Here is a 13,660-nt window from a genome sequence, read left to right as displayed (position 1 = left end):
CAGGCACCAGTGCGTAAAAGTTGCCAGAGTTGATGCCTTTTTTAGGCCGTGCCTTTCGGGTGGCAATGCTCAGACTAATGCTAATGGCCAAGGGCGCAATAGCTGCAGAGTGCCTTGTTTCCCCTCACAAAGTTGGGAGATCCAGGTAATTTTCTGGGGAGCAGGACTCCAAATAGCACTTGTCACATGAATGTATTGTGAGAAAAGTAAAGGCCCGGGAATGAGAGACTGAAATGTCCTGTTTGGAACGAGTGTTAGATTTTGAATGGCTCACGTTCGAACGGCAGCTGTGCTGCTTGCGTTTTGTCAAGTTGAGCCAGCAGAATTGTAGGATGTCAGCCGCTATTTTGCAAAATACGAGTTGTTGGGAGAAATATGTGCGTATGAATGTTGGTTGCATTGCAGGGATGATGAACTGAATGACTGGCACTGCCGGTTAATTCATGCAGGAAGAATGAATGGAGTGTGTTTGTTGTGTGTTTACACAGGAGGAATGAGTGTGATGCTGCTCAGTAAGAGTGCAGAATTTGGAGCACGTTTTTCTAGAGCTTTTGTGCACAGGTGTCAGGATGGCCGAGTGGTCTAAGGCGCCAGACTCAAGGACTGTTAATCCTTACCTTACCGATGGTTGGTGAATTCTGGTCCCTTTTTTAGGGGCGTGGGTTCGAATCCCACTTCTGACATTACCTTTTGATCCACACAATTACAACCAGCGTCAAAAAGCCTGCTCAACTCATCTTCAATTTACAAGTGGCCACCACTATTACCTCAAAGGTATTGCCGTTTGCCAACAAGCTACAGGCAACGCTCACAGACCAACTTCTTTTCCTCAGAAAACTTACCACATCCTAACACTGTCCTTGGGGATAAGGTTTCAAATCACACTTCTGTTTTCAACCAATTCCCACACTAAAAATCAGGGAGTCAGAAATCTACCTTTTTACCCTACCTTGATGCATTCCACATTGCTTTCTGCTGCTGTGGCTTTCAATCCCACTGCAAACAGTGGTGTTTCTCAGGAAAAGGGCACCAGAGTCAAAGAATGAGACTTCTTCCACACAAAGGCTGCTGAATTCTGCTCCGTTACTCAGGGAATTACTTCCAATGCTACTTCCCACATTAACATTTTGCCAGAAACAAAGGCACCACAGCCAAGCAATTCAGGCACCAGTGCGTAAAAGTTGCCAGAGTTGATGCCTTTTTTAGGCCGTGCCTTTCGGGTGGCAATGCTCAGACTAATGCTTATGGCCAAGGGCGCAATAGCTGCAGAGTGCCTTGTTTCCCCTCACAATGTTGGGAGATCCAGGTAATTTTCTGGGGAGCAGGACTCCAAATAGGACTTGTCACATGAATGTATTGTGAGAAAAGTAAAGGCCCGGGAATGAGAGACTGAAATGTCCTGTTTGGAACGAGTGTTAGATTTTGAATGGCTCACGTTCGAACGGCAGCTGTGCTGCTTGCGTTTTGTCAAGTTGAGCCAGCAGAATTGTAGGATGTCAGCCGCTATTTTGCAAAATACGAGTTGTTGGGAGAAATATGTGCGTATGAATGTTGGTTGCATTGCAGGGATGATGAACTGAATGACTGGCACTGCCGGTTAATTCATGCAGGAAGAATGAATGGAGTGTGTTTGTTGTGTGTTTGCACAGGAGGAATGAGTGTGATGCTGCTCAGTAAGAGTGCAGAATTTGGAGCACGTTTTTCTAGAGCTTTTGTGCACAGGTGTCAGGATGGCCGAGTGGTCTAAGGCGCCAGACTCAAGGACTGTTAATCCTTACCTTACCGATGGTTGGTGAATTCTGGTCCCTTTCTAGGGGCGTGGGTTCGAATCCCACTTCTGACATTACCTTTTGATCCACACAATTACAACCAGCGTCAAAAAGCCTGCTCAACTCATCTTCAATTTACAAGTGGCCACCACTAATACCTCAAAGGTATTGCCGTTTGCCAACAAGCTAAAGGCAACGCTCACAGACCAACTTCTTTTCCTCAGAAAACTTACCACATCCTAACACTGTCCTTGGGGATAAGGTTTCAAATCACACTTCTCTTTTCAACCAATTCCCACACTAAAAATCAGGGAGTCAGAAATCTACCTTTTTACCCTACCTTGATGCATTCCACATTGCTTTCTGCTGCTGTGGCTTTCAATCCCACTGCAAACAGTGGTGTTTCTCAGGAAAAGGGCACCAGAGTCAAAGAATGAGACTTCTTCCACACAAAGGCTGCTGAATTCTGCTCCGTTACTCAGGGAATTACTTCCAATGCTACTCCCCACATTAACATTTTGCCAGAAACAAAGGCACCACAGCCAAGCAATTCAGGCACCAGTGCGTAAAAGTTGCCAGAGTTGATGCCGTTTTTAGGCCGTGCCTTTCGGGTGGCAATGCTCAGACTAATGCTTATGGCCAAGGGCGCAATAGCTGCAGAGTGCCTTGTTTCCCCTCACAAAGTTGGGAGATCCAGGTAATTTTCTGGGGAGCAGGACTCCAAATAGCACTTGTCACATGAATGTATTGTGAGAAAAGTAAAGGCCCGGGAATGAGAGACTGAAATGTCCTGTTTGGAACGAGTGTTAGATTTTGAATGGCTCACGTTCGAACGGCAGCTGTGCTGCTTGCGTTTTGTCAAGTTGAGCCAGCAGAATTGTAGGATGTTAGCCGCTATTTTGCAAAATACGAGTTGTTGGGAGAAATATGTGCGTATGAATGTTGGTTGCATTGCAGGGATGATGAACTGAATGACTGGCACTGCCGGTTAATTCATGCAGGAAGAATGAATGGAGTGTGTTTGTTGTGTGTTTGCACAGGAGGAATGAGCGTGATGCTGCTCAGTAAGAGTGCAGAATTTGGAGCACGTTTTTCTAGAGCTTTTGTGCACAGGTGTCAGGATGGCCGAGTGGTCTAAGGCGCCAGACTCAAGGACTGTTAATCCTTACCTTACCGATGGTTGGTGAATTCTGGTCCCTTTCTAGGGGCGTGGGTTCGAATCCCACTTCTGACATTACCTTTTGATCCACACAATTACAACCAGCGTCAAAAAGCCTGCTCAACTCATCTTCAATTTACAAGTGGCCACCACTAATACCTCAAAGGTATTGCCGTTTGCCAACAAGCTAAAGGCAACGCTCACAGACCAACTTCTTTTCCTCAGAAAACTTGCCACATCCTAACACTGTCCTTGGGGATAAGGTTTCAAATCACACTTCTCTTTTCAACCAATTCCCACACTAAAAATCAGGGAGTCAGAAATCTACCTTTTTACCCTACCTTGATGCATTCCACATTGCTTTCTGCTGCTGTGGCTTTCAATCCCACTGCAAACAGTGGTGTTTCTCAGGAAAAGGGCACCAGAGTCAAAGAATGAGACTTCATCCACACAAAGGCTGCTGAATTCTGCTCCGTTACTCAGGGAATTACTTCCAATGCTACTTCCCACATTAACATTTTGCCAGAAACAAAGGCACCACAGCCAAGCAATTCAGGCACCAGTGCGTAAAAGTTGCCAGAGTTGATGCCTTTTTTAGGCCGTGCCTTTCGGGTGGCAATGCTCAGACTAATGCTTATGGCCAAGGGCGCAATAGCTGCAGAGTGCCTTGTTTCCCCTCACAAAGTTGGGAGATCCAGGTAATTTTCTGGGGAGCAGGACTCCAAATAGCACTTGTCACATGAATGTATTGTGAGAAAAGTAAAGGCCCGGGAATGAGAGACTGAAATGTCCTGTTTGGAACGAGTGTTAGATTTTGAATGGCTCACGTTCGAACGGCAGCTGTGCTGCTTGCGTTTTGTCAAGTTGAGCCAGCAGAATTGTAGGATGTTAGCCGCTGTTTTGCAAAATACGAGTTGTTGGGAGAAATATGTGCGTATGAATGTTGGTTGCATTGCAGGGATGATGAACTGAATGACTGGCACTGCCGGTTAATTCATGCAGGAAGAATGAATGGAGTGTGTTTGTTGTGTGTTTGCACAGGAGGAATGAGTGTGATGCTGCTCAGTAAGAGTGCAGAATTTGGAGCACGTTTTTCTAGAGCTTTTGTGCACAGGTGTCAGGATGGCCGAGTGGTCTAAGGCGCCAGACTCAAGGGCTGTTAATCCTTACCTTACCGATGGTTGGTGAATTCTGGTCCCTTTCTAGGGGCGTGGGTTCGAATCCCACTTCTGACATTACCTTTTGATCCACACAATTACAACCAGCGTCAAAAAGCCTGCTCAACTCATCTTCAATTTACAAGTGGCCACCACTAATACCTCAAAGGTATTGCCGTTTGCCAACAAGCTAAAGGCAACGCTCACAGACCAACTTCTTTTCCTCAGAAAACTTACCACATCCTAACACTGTCCTTGGGGATAAGGTTTCAAATCACACTTCTCTTTTCAACCAATTCCCACACTAAAAATCAGGGAGTCAGAAATCTACCTTTTTACCCTACCTTGATGCATTCCACATTGCTTTCTGCTGCTGTGGCTTTCAATCCCACTGCAAACAGTGATGTTTCTCAGGAAAAGGGCACCAGAGTCAAAGAATGAGACTTCTTCCACACAAAGGCTGCTGAATTCTGCTCCGTTACTCAGGGAATTACTTCCAATGCTACTTCCCACATTAACATTTTGCCAGAAACAAAGGCACCACAGCCAAGCAATTCAGGCACCAGTGCGTAAAAGTTGCCAGAGTTGATGCCTTTTTTAGCCCGTGCCTTTCGGGTGGCAATGCTCAGACTAATGCTTATGGCCAAGGGCGCAATAGCTGCAGAGTGCCTTGTTTCCCCTCACAAAGTTGGGAGATCCAGGTAATTTCCTGGGGAGCAGGACTCCAAATAGCACTTGTCACATGAATGTATTGTGAGAAAAGTAAAGGCCCGGGAATGAGAGACTGAAATGTCCTGTTTGGAACGAGTGTTAGATTTTGAATGGCTCACGTTCGAACGGCAGCTGTGCTGCTTGCGTTTTGTCAAGTTGAGCCAGCAGAATTGTAGGATGTTAGCCGCTATTTTGCAAAATACGAGTTGTTGGGAGAAATATGTGCGTATGAATGTTGGTTGCATTGCAGGGATGATGAACTGAATGACTGGCACTGCCGGTTAATTCATGCAGGAAGAATGAATGGAGTGTGTTTGTTGTGTGTTTGCACAGGAGGAATGAGTGTGATGCTGCTCAGTAAGAGTGCAGAATTTGGAGCACGTTTTTCTAGAGCTTTTGTGCACAGGTGTCAGGATGGCCGAGTGGTCTAAGGCGCCAGACTCAAGGACTGTTAATCCTTACCTTACAGATGGTTGGTGAATTCTGGTCCCTTTCTAGGGGCGTGGGTTCGAATCCCACTTCTGACATTACCTTTTGATCCACACAATTACAACCAGCGTCAAAAAGCCTGCTCAACTCATCTTCAATTTACAAGTGGCCACCACTAATACCTCAAAGGTATTGCCGTTTGCCAACAAGCTAAAGGCAACGCTCACAGACCAACTTCTTTTCCTCAGAAAACTTGCCACATCCTAACACTGTCCTTGGGGATAAGGTTTCAAATCACACTTCTCTTTTCAACCAATTCCCACACTAAAAATCAGGGAGTCAGAAATCTACCTTTTTACCCTACCTTGATGCATTCCACATTGCTTTCTGCTGCTGTGGCTTTCAATCCCACTGCAAACAGTGGTGTTTCTCAGGAAAAGGGCACCAGAGTCAAAGAATGAGACTTCTTCCACACAAAGGCTGCTGAATTCTGCTCCGTTACTCAGGGAATTACTTCCAATGCTACTTCCCACATTAACATTTTGCCAGAAACAAAGGCACCACAGCCAAGCAATTCAGGCACCAGTGCGTAAAAGTTGCCAGAGTTGATGCCTTTTTTAGCCCGTGCCTTTCGGGTGGCAATGCTCAGACTAATGCTTATGGCCAAGGGCGCAATAGCTGCAGAGTGCCTTGTTTCCCCTCACAAAGTTGGGAGATCCAGGTAATTTTCTGGGGAGCAGGACTCCAAATAGCACTTGTCACATGAATGTATTGTGAGAAAAGTAAAGGCCCGGGAATGAGAGACTGAAATGTCCTGTTTGGAACGAGTGTTAGATTTTGAATGGCTCACGTTCGAACGGCAGCTGTGCTGCTTGCGTTTTGTCAAGTTGAGCCAGCAGAATTGTAGGATGTCAGCCGCTATTTTGCAAAATACGAGTTGTTGGGAGAAATATGTGCGTATGAATGTTGGTTGCATTGCAGGGATGATGAACTGAATGACTGGCACTGCCGGTTAATTCATGCAGGAAGAATGAATGGAGTGTGTTTGTTGTGTGTTTGCACAGGAGGAATGAGTGTGATGCTGCTCAGTAAGAGTGCAGAATTTGGAGCACGTTTTTCTAGAGCTTTTGTGCACAGGTGTCAGGATGGCCGAGTGGTCTAAGGCGCCAGACTCAAGGACTGTTAATCCTTACCTTACCGATGGTTGGTGAATTCTGGTCCCTTTCTAGGGGCGTGGGTACGAATCCCACTTCTGACATTGCCTTTTGATCCACACAATTACAACCAGCGTCAAAAAGCCTGCTCAACTCATCTTCAATTTACAAGTGGCCACCACTAATACCTCAAAGGTATTGCCGTTTGCCAACAAGCTAAAGGCAACGCTCACAGACCAACTTCTTTTCCTCAGAAAACTTACCACATCCTAACACTGTCCTTGGGGATAAGGTTTCAAATCACACTTCTCTTTTCAACCAATTCCCACACTAAAAATCAGGGAGTCAGAAATCTACCTTTTTACCCGACCGCGTTGATGCATTCCACATTGCTTTCTGCTGCTGTGGCTTTCAATCCCACTGCAAACAGTGGTGTTTCTCAGGAAAAGGGCACCAGAGTCAAAGAATGAGACTTCTTCCACACAAAGGCTGCTGAATTCTGCTCCGTTACTCAGGGAATTACTTCCAATGCTACTCCCCACATTAACATTTTGCCAGAAACAAAGGCACCACAGCCAAGCAATTCAGGCACCAGTGCGTAAAAGTTGCCAGAGTTGATGCCTTTTTTAGGCCGTGCCTTTCGGGTGGCAATGCTCAGACTAATGCTTATGGCCAAGGGCGCAATAGCTGCAGAGTGCCTTGTTTCCCCTCACAAAGTTGGGAGATCCAGGTAATTTTCTGGGGAGCAGGACTCCAAATAGCACTTGTCACATGAATGTATTGTGAGAAAAGTAAAGGCCCGGGAATGAGAGACTGAAATGTCCTGTTTGGAACGAGTGTTAGATTTTGAATGGCTCACGTTCGAACGGCAGCTGTGCTGCTTGCGTTTTGTCAAGTTGAGCCAGCAGAATTGTAGGATGTCAGCCGCTATTTTGCAAAATACGAGTTGTTGGGAGAAATATGTGCGTATGAATGTTGGTTGCATTGCAGGGATGATGAACTGAATGACTGGCACTGCCGGTTAATTCATGCAGGAAGAATGAATGGAGTGTGTTTGTTGTGTGTTTGCACAGGAGGAATGAGTGTGATGCTGCTCAGTAAGAGTGCAGAATTTGGAGCACGTTTTTCTAGAGCTTTTGTGCACAGGTGTCAGGATGGCCGAGTGGTCTAAGGCGCCAGACTCAAGGACTGTTAATCCTTACCTTACCGATGGTTGGTGAATTCTGGTCCCTTTCTAGGGGCGTGGGTTCGAATCCCACTTCTGACATTACCTTTTGATCCACACAATTACAACCAGCGTCAAAAAGCCTGCTCAACTCATCTTCAATTTACAAGTGGCCACCACTAATACCTCAAAGGTATTGCCGTTTGCCAACAAGCTAAAGGCAACGCTCACAGACCAACTTCTTTTCCTCAGAAAACTTACCACATCCTAACACTGTCCTTGGGGATAAGGTTTCAAATCACACTTCTCTTTTCAACCAATTCCCACACTAAAAATCAGGGAGTCAGAAATCTACCTTTTTACCCTACCTTGATGCATTCCACATTGCTTTCTGCTGCTGTGGCTTTCAATCCCACTGCAAACAGTGGTGTTTCTCAGGAAAAGGGCACCAGAGTCAAAGAATGAGACTTCTTCCACACAAAGGCTGCTGAATTCTGCTCCGTTACTCAGGGAATTACTTCCAATGCTACTTCCCACATTAACATTTTGCCAGAAACAAAGGCACCACAGCCAAGCAATTCAGGCACCAGTGCGTAAAAGTTGCCAGAGTTGATGCCTTTTTTAGGCCGTGCCTTTCGGGTGGCAATGCTCAGACTAATGCTTATGGCCAAGGGCGCAATAGCTGCAGAGTGCCTTGTTTCCCCTCACAAAGTTGGGAGATCCAGGTAATTTTCTGGGGAGCAGGACTCCAAATAGCACTTGTCACATGAATGTATTGTGAGAAAAGTAAAGGCCCGGGAATGAGAGACTGAAATGTCCTGTTTGGAACGAGTGTTAGATTTTGAATGGCTCACGTTCGAACGGCAGCTGTGCTGCTTGCGTTTTGTCAAGTTGAGCCAGCAGAATTGTAGGATGTCAGCCGCTATTTTGCAAAATACGAGTTGTTGGGAGAAATATGTGCGTATGAATGTTGGTTGCATTGCAGGGATGATGAACTGAATGACTGGCACTGCCGGTTAATTCATGCAGGAAGAATGAATGGAGTGTGTTTGTTGTGTGTTTGCACAGGAGGAATGAGTGTGATGCTGCTCAGTAAGAGTGCAGAATTTGGAGCACGTTTTTCTAGAGCTTTTGTGCACAGGTGTCAGGATGGCCGAGTGGTCTAAGGCGCCAGACTCAAGGACTGTTAATCCTTACCTTACCGATGGTTGGTGAATTCTGGTCCCTTTCTAGGGGCGTGGGTTCGAATCCCACTTCTGACATTACCTTTTGATCCACACAATTACAACCAGCGTCAAAAAGCCTGCTCAACTCATCTTCAATTTACAAGTGGCCACCACTAATACCTCAAAGGTATTGCCGTTTGCCAACAAGCTAAAGGCAACGCTCACAGACCAACTTCTTTTCCTCAGAAAACTTACCACATCCTAACACTGTCCTTGGGGATAAGGTTTCAAATCACACTTCTCTTTTCAACCAATTCCCACACTAAAAATCAGGGAGTCAGAAATCTACCTTTTTACCCTACCTTGATGCATTCCACATTGCTTTCTGCTGCTGTGGCTTTCAATCCCACTGCAAACAGTGGTGTTTCTCAGGAAAAGGGCACCAGAGTCAAAGAATGAGACTTCTTCCACACAAAGGCTGCTGAATTCTGCTCCGTTACTCAGGGAATTACTTCCAATGCTACTTCCCACATTAACATTTTGCCAGAAACAAAGGCACCACAGCCAAGCAATTCAGGCACCAGTGCGTAAAAGTTGCCAGAGTTGATGCCTTTTTTAGGCCGTGCCTTTCGGGTGGCAATGCTCAGACTAATGCTTATGGCCAAGGGCGCAATAGCTGCAGAGTGCCTTGTTTCCCCTCACAAAGTTGGGAGATCCAGGTAATTTTCTGGGGAGCAGGACTCCAAATAGCACTTGTCACATGAATGTATTGTGAGAAAAGTAAAGGCCCGGGAATGAGAGACTGAAATGTCCTGTTTGGAACGAGTGTTAGATTTTGAATGGCTCACGTTCGAACGGCAGCTGTGCTGCTTGCGTTTTGTCAAGTTGAGCCAGCAGAATTGTAGGATGTCAGCCGCTATTTTGCAAAATACGAGTTGTTGGGAGAAATATGTGCGTATGAATGTTGGTTGCATTGCAGGGATGATGAACTGAATGACTGGCACTGCCGGTTAATTCATGCAGGAAGAATGAATGGAGTGTGTTTGTTGTGTGTTTGCACAGGAGGAATGAGTGTGATGCTGCTCAGTAAGAGTGCAGAATTTGGAGCACGTTTTTCTAGAGCTTTTGTGCACAGGTGTCAGGATGGCCGAGTGGTCTAAGGCGCCAGACTCAAGGACTGTTAATCCTTACCTTACCGATGGTTGGTGAATTCTGGTCCCTTTCTAGGGGCGTGGGCTCGAATCCCACTTCTGACATTACCTTTTGATCCACACAATTACAACCAGCGTCAAAAAGCCTGCTCAACTCATCTTCAATTTACAAGTGGCCACCACTAATACCTCAAAGGTATTGCCGTTTGCCAACAAGCTAAAGGCAACGCTCACAGACCAACTTCTTTTCCTCAGAAAACTTACCACATCCTAACACTGTCCTTGGGGATAAGGTTTCAAATCACACTTCTCTTTTCAACCAATTCCCACACTAAAAATCAGGGAGTCAGAAATCTACCTTTTTACCCTACCTTGATGCATTCCACATTGCTTTCTGCTGCTGTGGCTTTCAATCCCACTGCAAACAGTGGTGTTTCTCAGGAAAAGGGCACCAGAGTCAAAGAATGAGACTTCTTCCACACAAAGGCTGCTGAATTCTGCTCCGTTACTCAGGGAATTACTTCCAATGCTACTTCCCACATTAACATTTTGCCAGAAACAAAGGCACCACAGCCAAGCAATTCAGGCACCAGTGCGTAAAAGTTGCCAGAGTTGATGCCTTTTTTAGGCCGTGCCTTTCGGGTGGCAATGCTCAGACTAATGCTTATGGCCAAGGGCGCAATAGCTGCAGAGTGCCTTGTTTCCCCTCACAAAGTTGGGAGATCCAGGTAATTTTCTGGGGAGCAGGACTCCAAATAGCACTTGTCACATGAATGTATTGTGAGAAAAGTAAAGGCCCGGGAATGAGAGACTGAAATGTCCTGTTTGGAACGAGTGTTAGATTTTGAATGGCTCACGTTCGAACGGCAGCTGTGCTGCTTGCGTTTTGTCAAGTTGAGCCAGCAGAATTGTAGGATGTCAGCCGCTATTTTGCAAAATACGAGTTGTTGGGAGAAATATGTGCGTATGAATGTTGGTTGCATTGCAGGGATGATGAACTGAATGACTGGCACTGCCGGTTAATTCATGCAGGAAGAATGAATGGAGTGTGTTTGTTGTGTGTTTGCACAGGAGGAATGAGTGTGATGCTGCTCAGTAAGAGTGCAGAATTTGGAGCACCTTTTTCTAGAGCTTTTGTGCACAGGTGTCAGGATGGCCGAGTGGTCTAAGGCGCCAGACTCAAGGACTGTTAATCTTTACCTTACCGATGGTTGGTGAATTCTGGTCCCTTTCTAGGGACGTGGGTTCGAATCCCACTTCTAACATCACCTTTTGATCCACACAATTACAACCAGCGTCAAAAAGCCTGCTCAACTCATCTTCAATTTACAAGTGGCCACCACTAATACCTCAAAGGTATTGCCGTTTGCCAACAAGCTAAAGGCAACGCTCACAGACCAACTTCTTTTCCTCAGAAAACTTACCACATCCTAACACTGTCCTTGGGGATAAGGTTTCAAATCACACTTCTCTTTTCAACCAATTCCCACACTAAAAATCAGGGAGTCAGAAATCTACCTTTTTACCCTACCTTGATGCATTCCACATTGCTTTCTGCTGCTGTGGCTTTCAATCCCACTGCAAACAGTGGTGTTTCTCAGGAAAAGGGCACCAGAGTCAAAGAATGAGACTTCTTCCACACAAAGGCTGCTGAATTCTGCTCCGTTACTCAGGGAATTACTTCCAATGCTACTTCCCACATTAACATTTTGCCAGAAACAAAGGCACCACAGCCAAGCAATTCAGGCACCAGTGCGTAAAAGTTGCCAGAGTTGATGCCTTTTTTAGGCCGTGCCTTTCGGGTGGCAATGCTCAGACTAATGCTTATGGCCAAGGGCGCAATAGCTGCAGAGTGCCTTGTTTCCCCTCACAAAGTTGGGAGATCCAGGTAATTTTCTGGGGAGCAGGACTCCAAATAGCACTTGTCACATGAATGTATTGTGAGAAAAGTAAAGGCCCGGGAATGAGAGACTGAAATGTCCTGTTTGGAACGAGTGTTAGATTTTGAATGGCTCACGTTCGAACGGCAGCTGTGCTGCTTGCGTTTTGTCAAGTTGAGCCAGCAGAATTGTAGGATGTCAGCCGCTATTTTGCAAAATACGAGTTGTTGGGAGAAATATGTGCGTATGAATGTTGGTTGCATTGCAGGGATGATGAACTGAATGACTGGCACTGCCGGTTAATTCATGCAGGAAGAATGAATGGAGTGTGTTTGTTGTGTGTTTGCACAGGAGGAATGAGTGTGATGCTGCTCAGTAAGAGTGCAGAATTTGGAGCACCTTTTTCTAGAGCTTTTGTGCACAGGTGTCAGGATGGCCAAGTGGTCTAAGGCGCCAGACTCAAGGACTGTTAATCTTTACCTTACCGATGGTTGGTGAATTCTGGTCCCTTTCTAGGGGCGTGGGTTCGAATCCCACTTCTAACATTACCTTTTGATCCACACAATTACAACCAGCGTCAAAAAGCCTGCTCAACTCATCTTCAATTTACAAGTGGCCACCACTAATACCTCAAAGGTATTGCCGTTTGCCAACAAGCTAAAGGCAACGCTCACAGACCAACTTCTTTTCCTCAGAAAACTTACCACATCCTAACACTGTCCTTGGGGATAAGGTTTCAAATCACACTTCTCTTTTCAACCAATTCCCACACTAAAAATCAGGGAGTCAGAAATCTACCTTTTTACCCTACCTTGATGCATTCCACATTGCTTTCTGCTGCTGTGGCTTTCAATCCCACTGCAAACAGTGGTGTTTCTCAGGAAAAGGGCACCAGAGTCAAAGAATGAGACTTCTTCCACACAAAGGCTGCTGAATTCTGCTCCGTTACTCAGGGAATTACTTCCAATGCTACTTTCCACATTAACATTTTGCCAGAAACAAAGGCACCACAGCCAAGCAATTCAGGCACCAGTGCGTAAAAGTTGCCAGAGTTGATGCCTTTTTTAGGCCGTGCCTTTCGGGTGGCAATGCTCAGACTAATGCTTATGGCCAAGGGCGCAATAGCTGCAGAGTGCCTTGTTTCCCCTCACAAAGTTGGGAGATCCAGGTAATTTTCTGGGGAGCAGGACTCCAAATAGCACTTGTCACATGAATGTATTGTGAGAAAAGTAAAGGCCCGGGAATGAGAGACTGAAATGTCCTGTTTGGAACGAGTGTTAGATTTTGAATGGCTCACGTTCGAACGGCAGCTGTGCTGCTTGCGTTTTGTCAAGTTGAGCCAGCAGAATTGTAGGATGTCAGCCGCTATTTTGCAAAATACGAGTTGTTGGGAGAAATATGTGCGTATGAATGTTGGTTGCATTGCAGGGATGATGAACTGAATGACTGGCACTGCCGGTTAATTCATGCAGGAAGAATGAATGGAGTGTGTTTGTTGTGTGTTTGCACAGGAGGAATGAGTGTGATGCTGCTCAGTAAGAGTGCAGAATTTGGAGCACGTTTTTCTAGAGCTTTTGTGCACAGGTGTCAGGATGGCCGAGTGGTCTAAGGCGCCAGACTCAAGGACTGTTAATCCTTACCTTACCGATGGTTGGTGAATCCTGGTCCCTTTCTAGGGGCGTGGGTTCGAATCCCACTTCTAACATTACCTTTTGATCCACACAATTACAACCAGCGTCAAAAAGCCTGCTCAACTCATCTTCAATTTACAAGTGGCCACCACTAATACCTCAAAGGTATTGCCGTTTGCCAACAAGCTAAAGGCAACGCTCACAGACCAACTTCTTTTCCTCAGAAAACCTACCACATCCTAACACTGTCCTTGGGGATAAGGTTTCAAATCACACTTCTCTTTTCAA

At 45.8% G+C, this 13,660-nt stretch overlaps 9 non-coding genes across 9 annotated transcripts; all 9 read left to right on the top strand.

The window, feature by feature from the left end:
• The first annotated feature begins 563 nt into the window (after positions 1–563).
• trnal-caa (transfer RNA leucine (anticodon CAA)) lies at positions 564–683 on the top strand. Its single transcript has 2 exons — positions 564–601; positions 637–683. It is a non-coding gene; the product is annotated as a tRNA-Leu (tRNA).
• Positions 684–1,724: 1,041 nt separating this feature from the next.
• On the top strand, positions 1,725–1,843 carry trnal-caa (transfer RNA leucine (anticodon CAA)). The gene is made up of 2 exons: positions 1,725–1,762; positions 1,798–1,843. It is a non-coding gene; the product is annotated as a tRNA-Leu (tRNA).
• A 1,041-nt stretch (positions 1,844–2,884) lies between these two features.
• trnal-caa (transfer RNA leucine (anticodon CAA)) lies at positions 2,885–3,003 on the top strand. The gene is made up of 2 exons: positions 2,885–2,922; positions 2,958–3,003. It is a non-coding gene; the product is annotated as a tRNA-Leu (tRNA).
• A 1,041-nt stretch (positions 3,004–4,044) lies between these two features.
• Positions 4,045–4,163, top strand: trnal-caa (transfer RNA leucine (anticodon CAA)). The gene is made up of 2 exons: positions 4,045–4,082; positions 4,118–4,163. It is a non-coding gene; the product is annotated as a tRNA-Leu (tRNA).
• A 1,041-nt stretch (positions 4,164–5,204) lies between these two features.
• On the top strand, positions 5,205–5,323 carry trnal-caa (transfer RNA leucine (anticodon CAA)). The gene is made up of 2 exons: positions 5,205–5,242; positions 5,278–5,323. It is a non-coding gene; the product is annotated as a tRNA-Leu (tRNA).
• A 1,041-nt stretch (positions 5,324–6,364) lies between these two features.
• On the top strand, positions 6,365–6,483 carry trnal-caa (transfer RNA leucine (anticodon CAA)). Its single transcript has 2 exons — positions 6,365–6,402; positions 6,438–6,483. It is a non-coding gene; the product is annotated as a tRNA-Leu (tRNA).
• Positions 6,484–7,527: 1,044 nt separating this feature from the next.
• trnal-caa (transfer RNA leucine (anticodon CAA)) lies at positions 7,528–7,646 on the top strand. The gene is made up of 2 exons: positions 7,528–7,565; positions 7,601–7,646. It is a non-coding gene; the product is annotated as a tRNA-Leu (tRNA).
• A 1,041-nt stretch (positions 7,647–8,687) lies between these two features.
• trnal-caa (transfer RNA leucine (anticodon CAA)) lies at positions 8,688–8,806 on the top strand. The gene is made up of 2 exons: positions 8,688–8,725; positions 8,761–8,806. It is a non-coding gene; the product is annotated as a tRNA-Leu (tRNA).
• A 1,041-nt stretch (positions 8,807–9,847) lies between these two features.
• Positions 9,848–9,966, top strand: trnal-caa (transfer RNA leucine (anticodon CAA)). Its single transcript has 2 exons — positions 9,848–9,885; positions 9,921–9,966. It is a non-coding gene; the product is annotated as a tRNA-Leu (tRNA).
• Positions 9,967–13,660: the final 3,694 nt, after the last annotated feature.

This window comes from Somniosus microcephalus, chromosome 19, assembly GCF_052327205.1.
Source record: "Somniosus microcephalus isolate GS21.2 chromosome 19, FLI_Smic_1.0, whole genome shotgun sequence".
Classification (NCBI taxonomy): Eukaryota; Metazoa; Chordata; class Chondrichthyes; order Squaliformes; family Somniosidae; genus Somniosus; species Somniosus microcephalus.
Note: the sequence above shows the minus strand (reverse complement) of the source record. Positions and strands in the feature narration are given on the sequence as shown.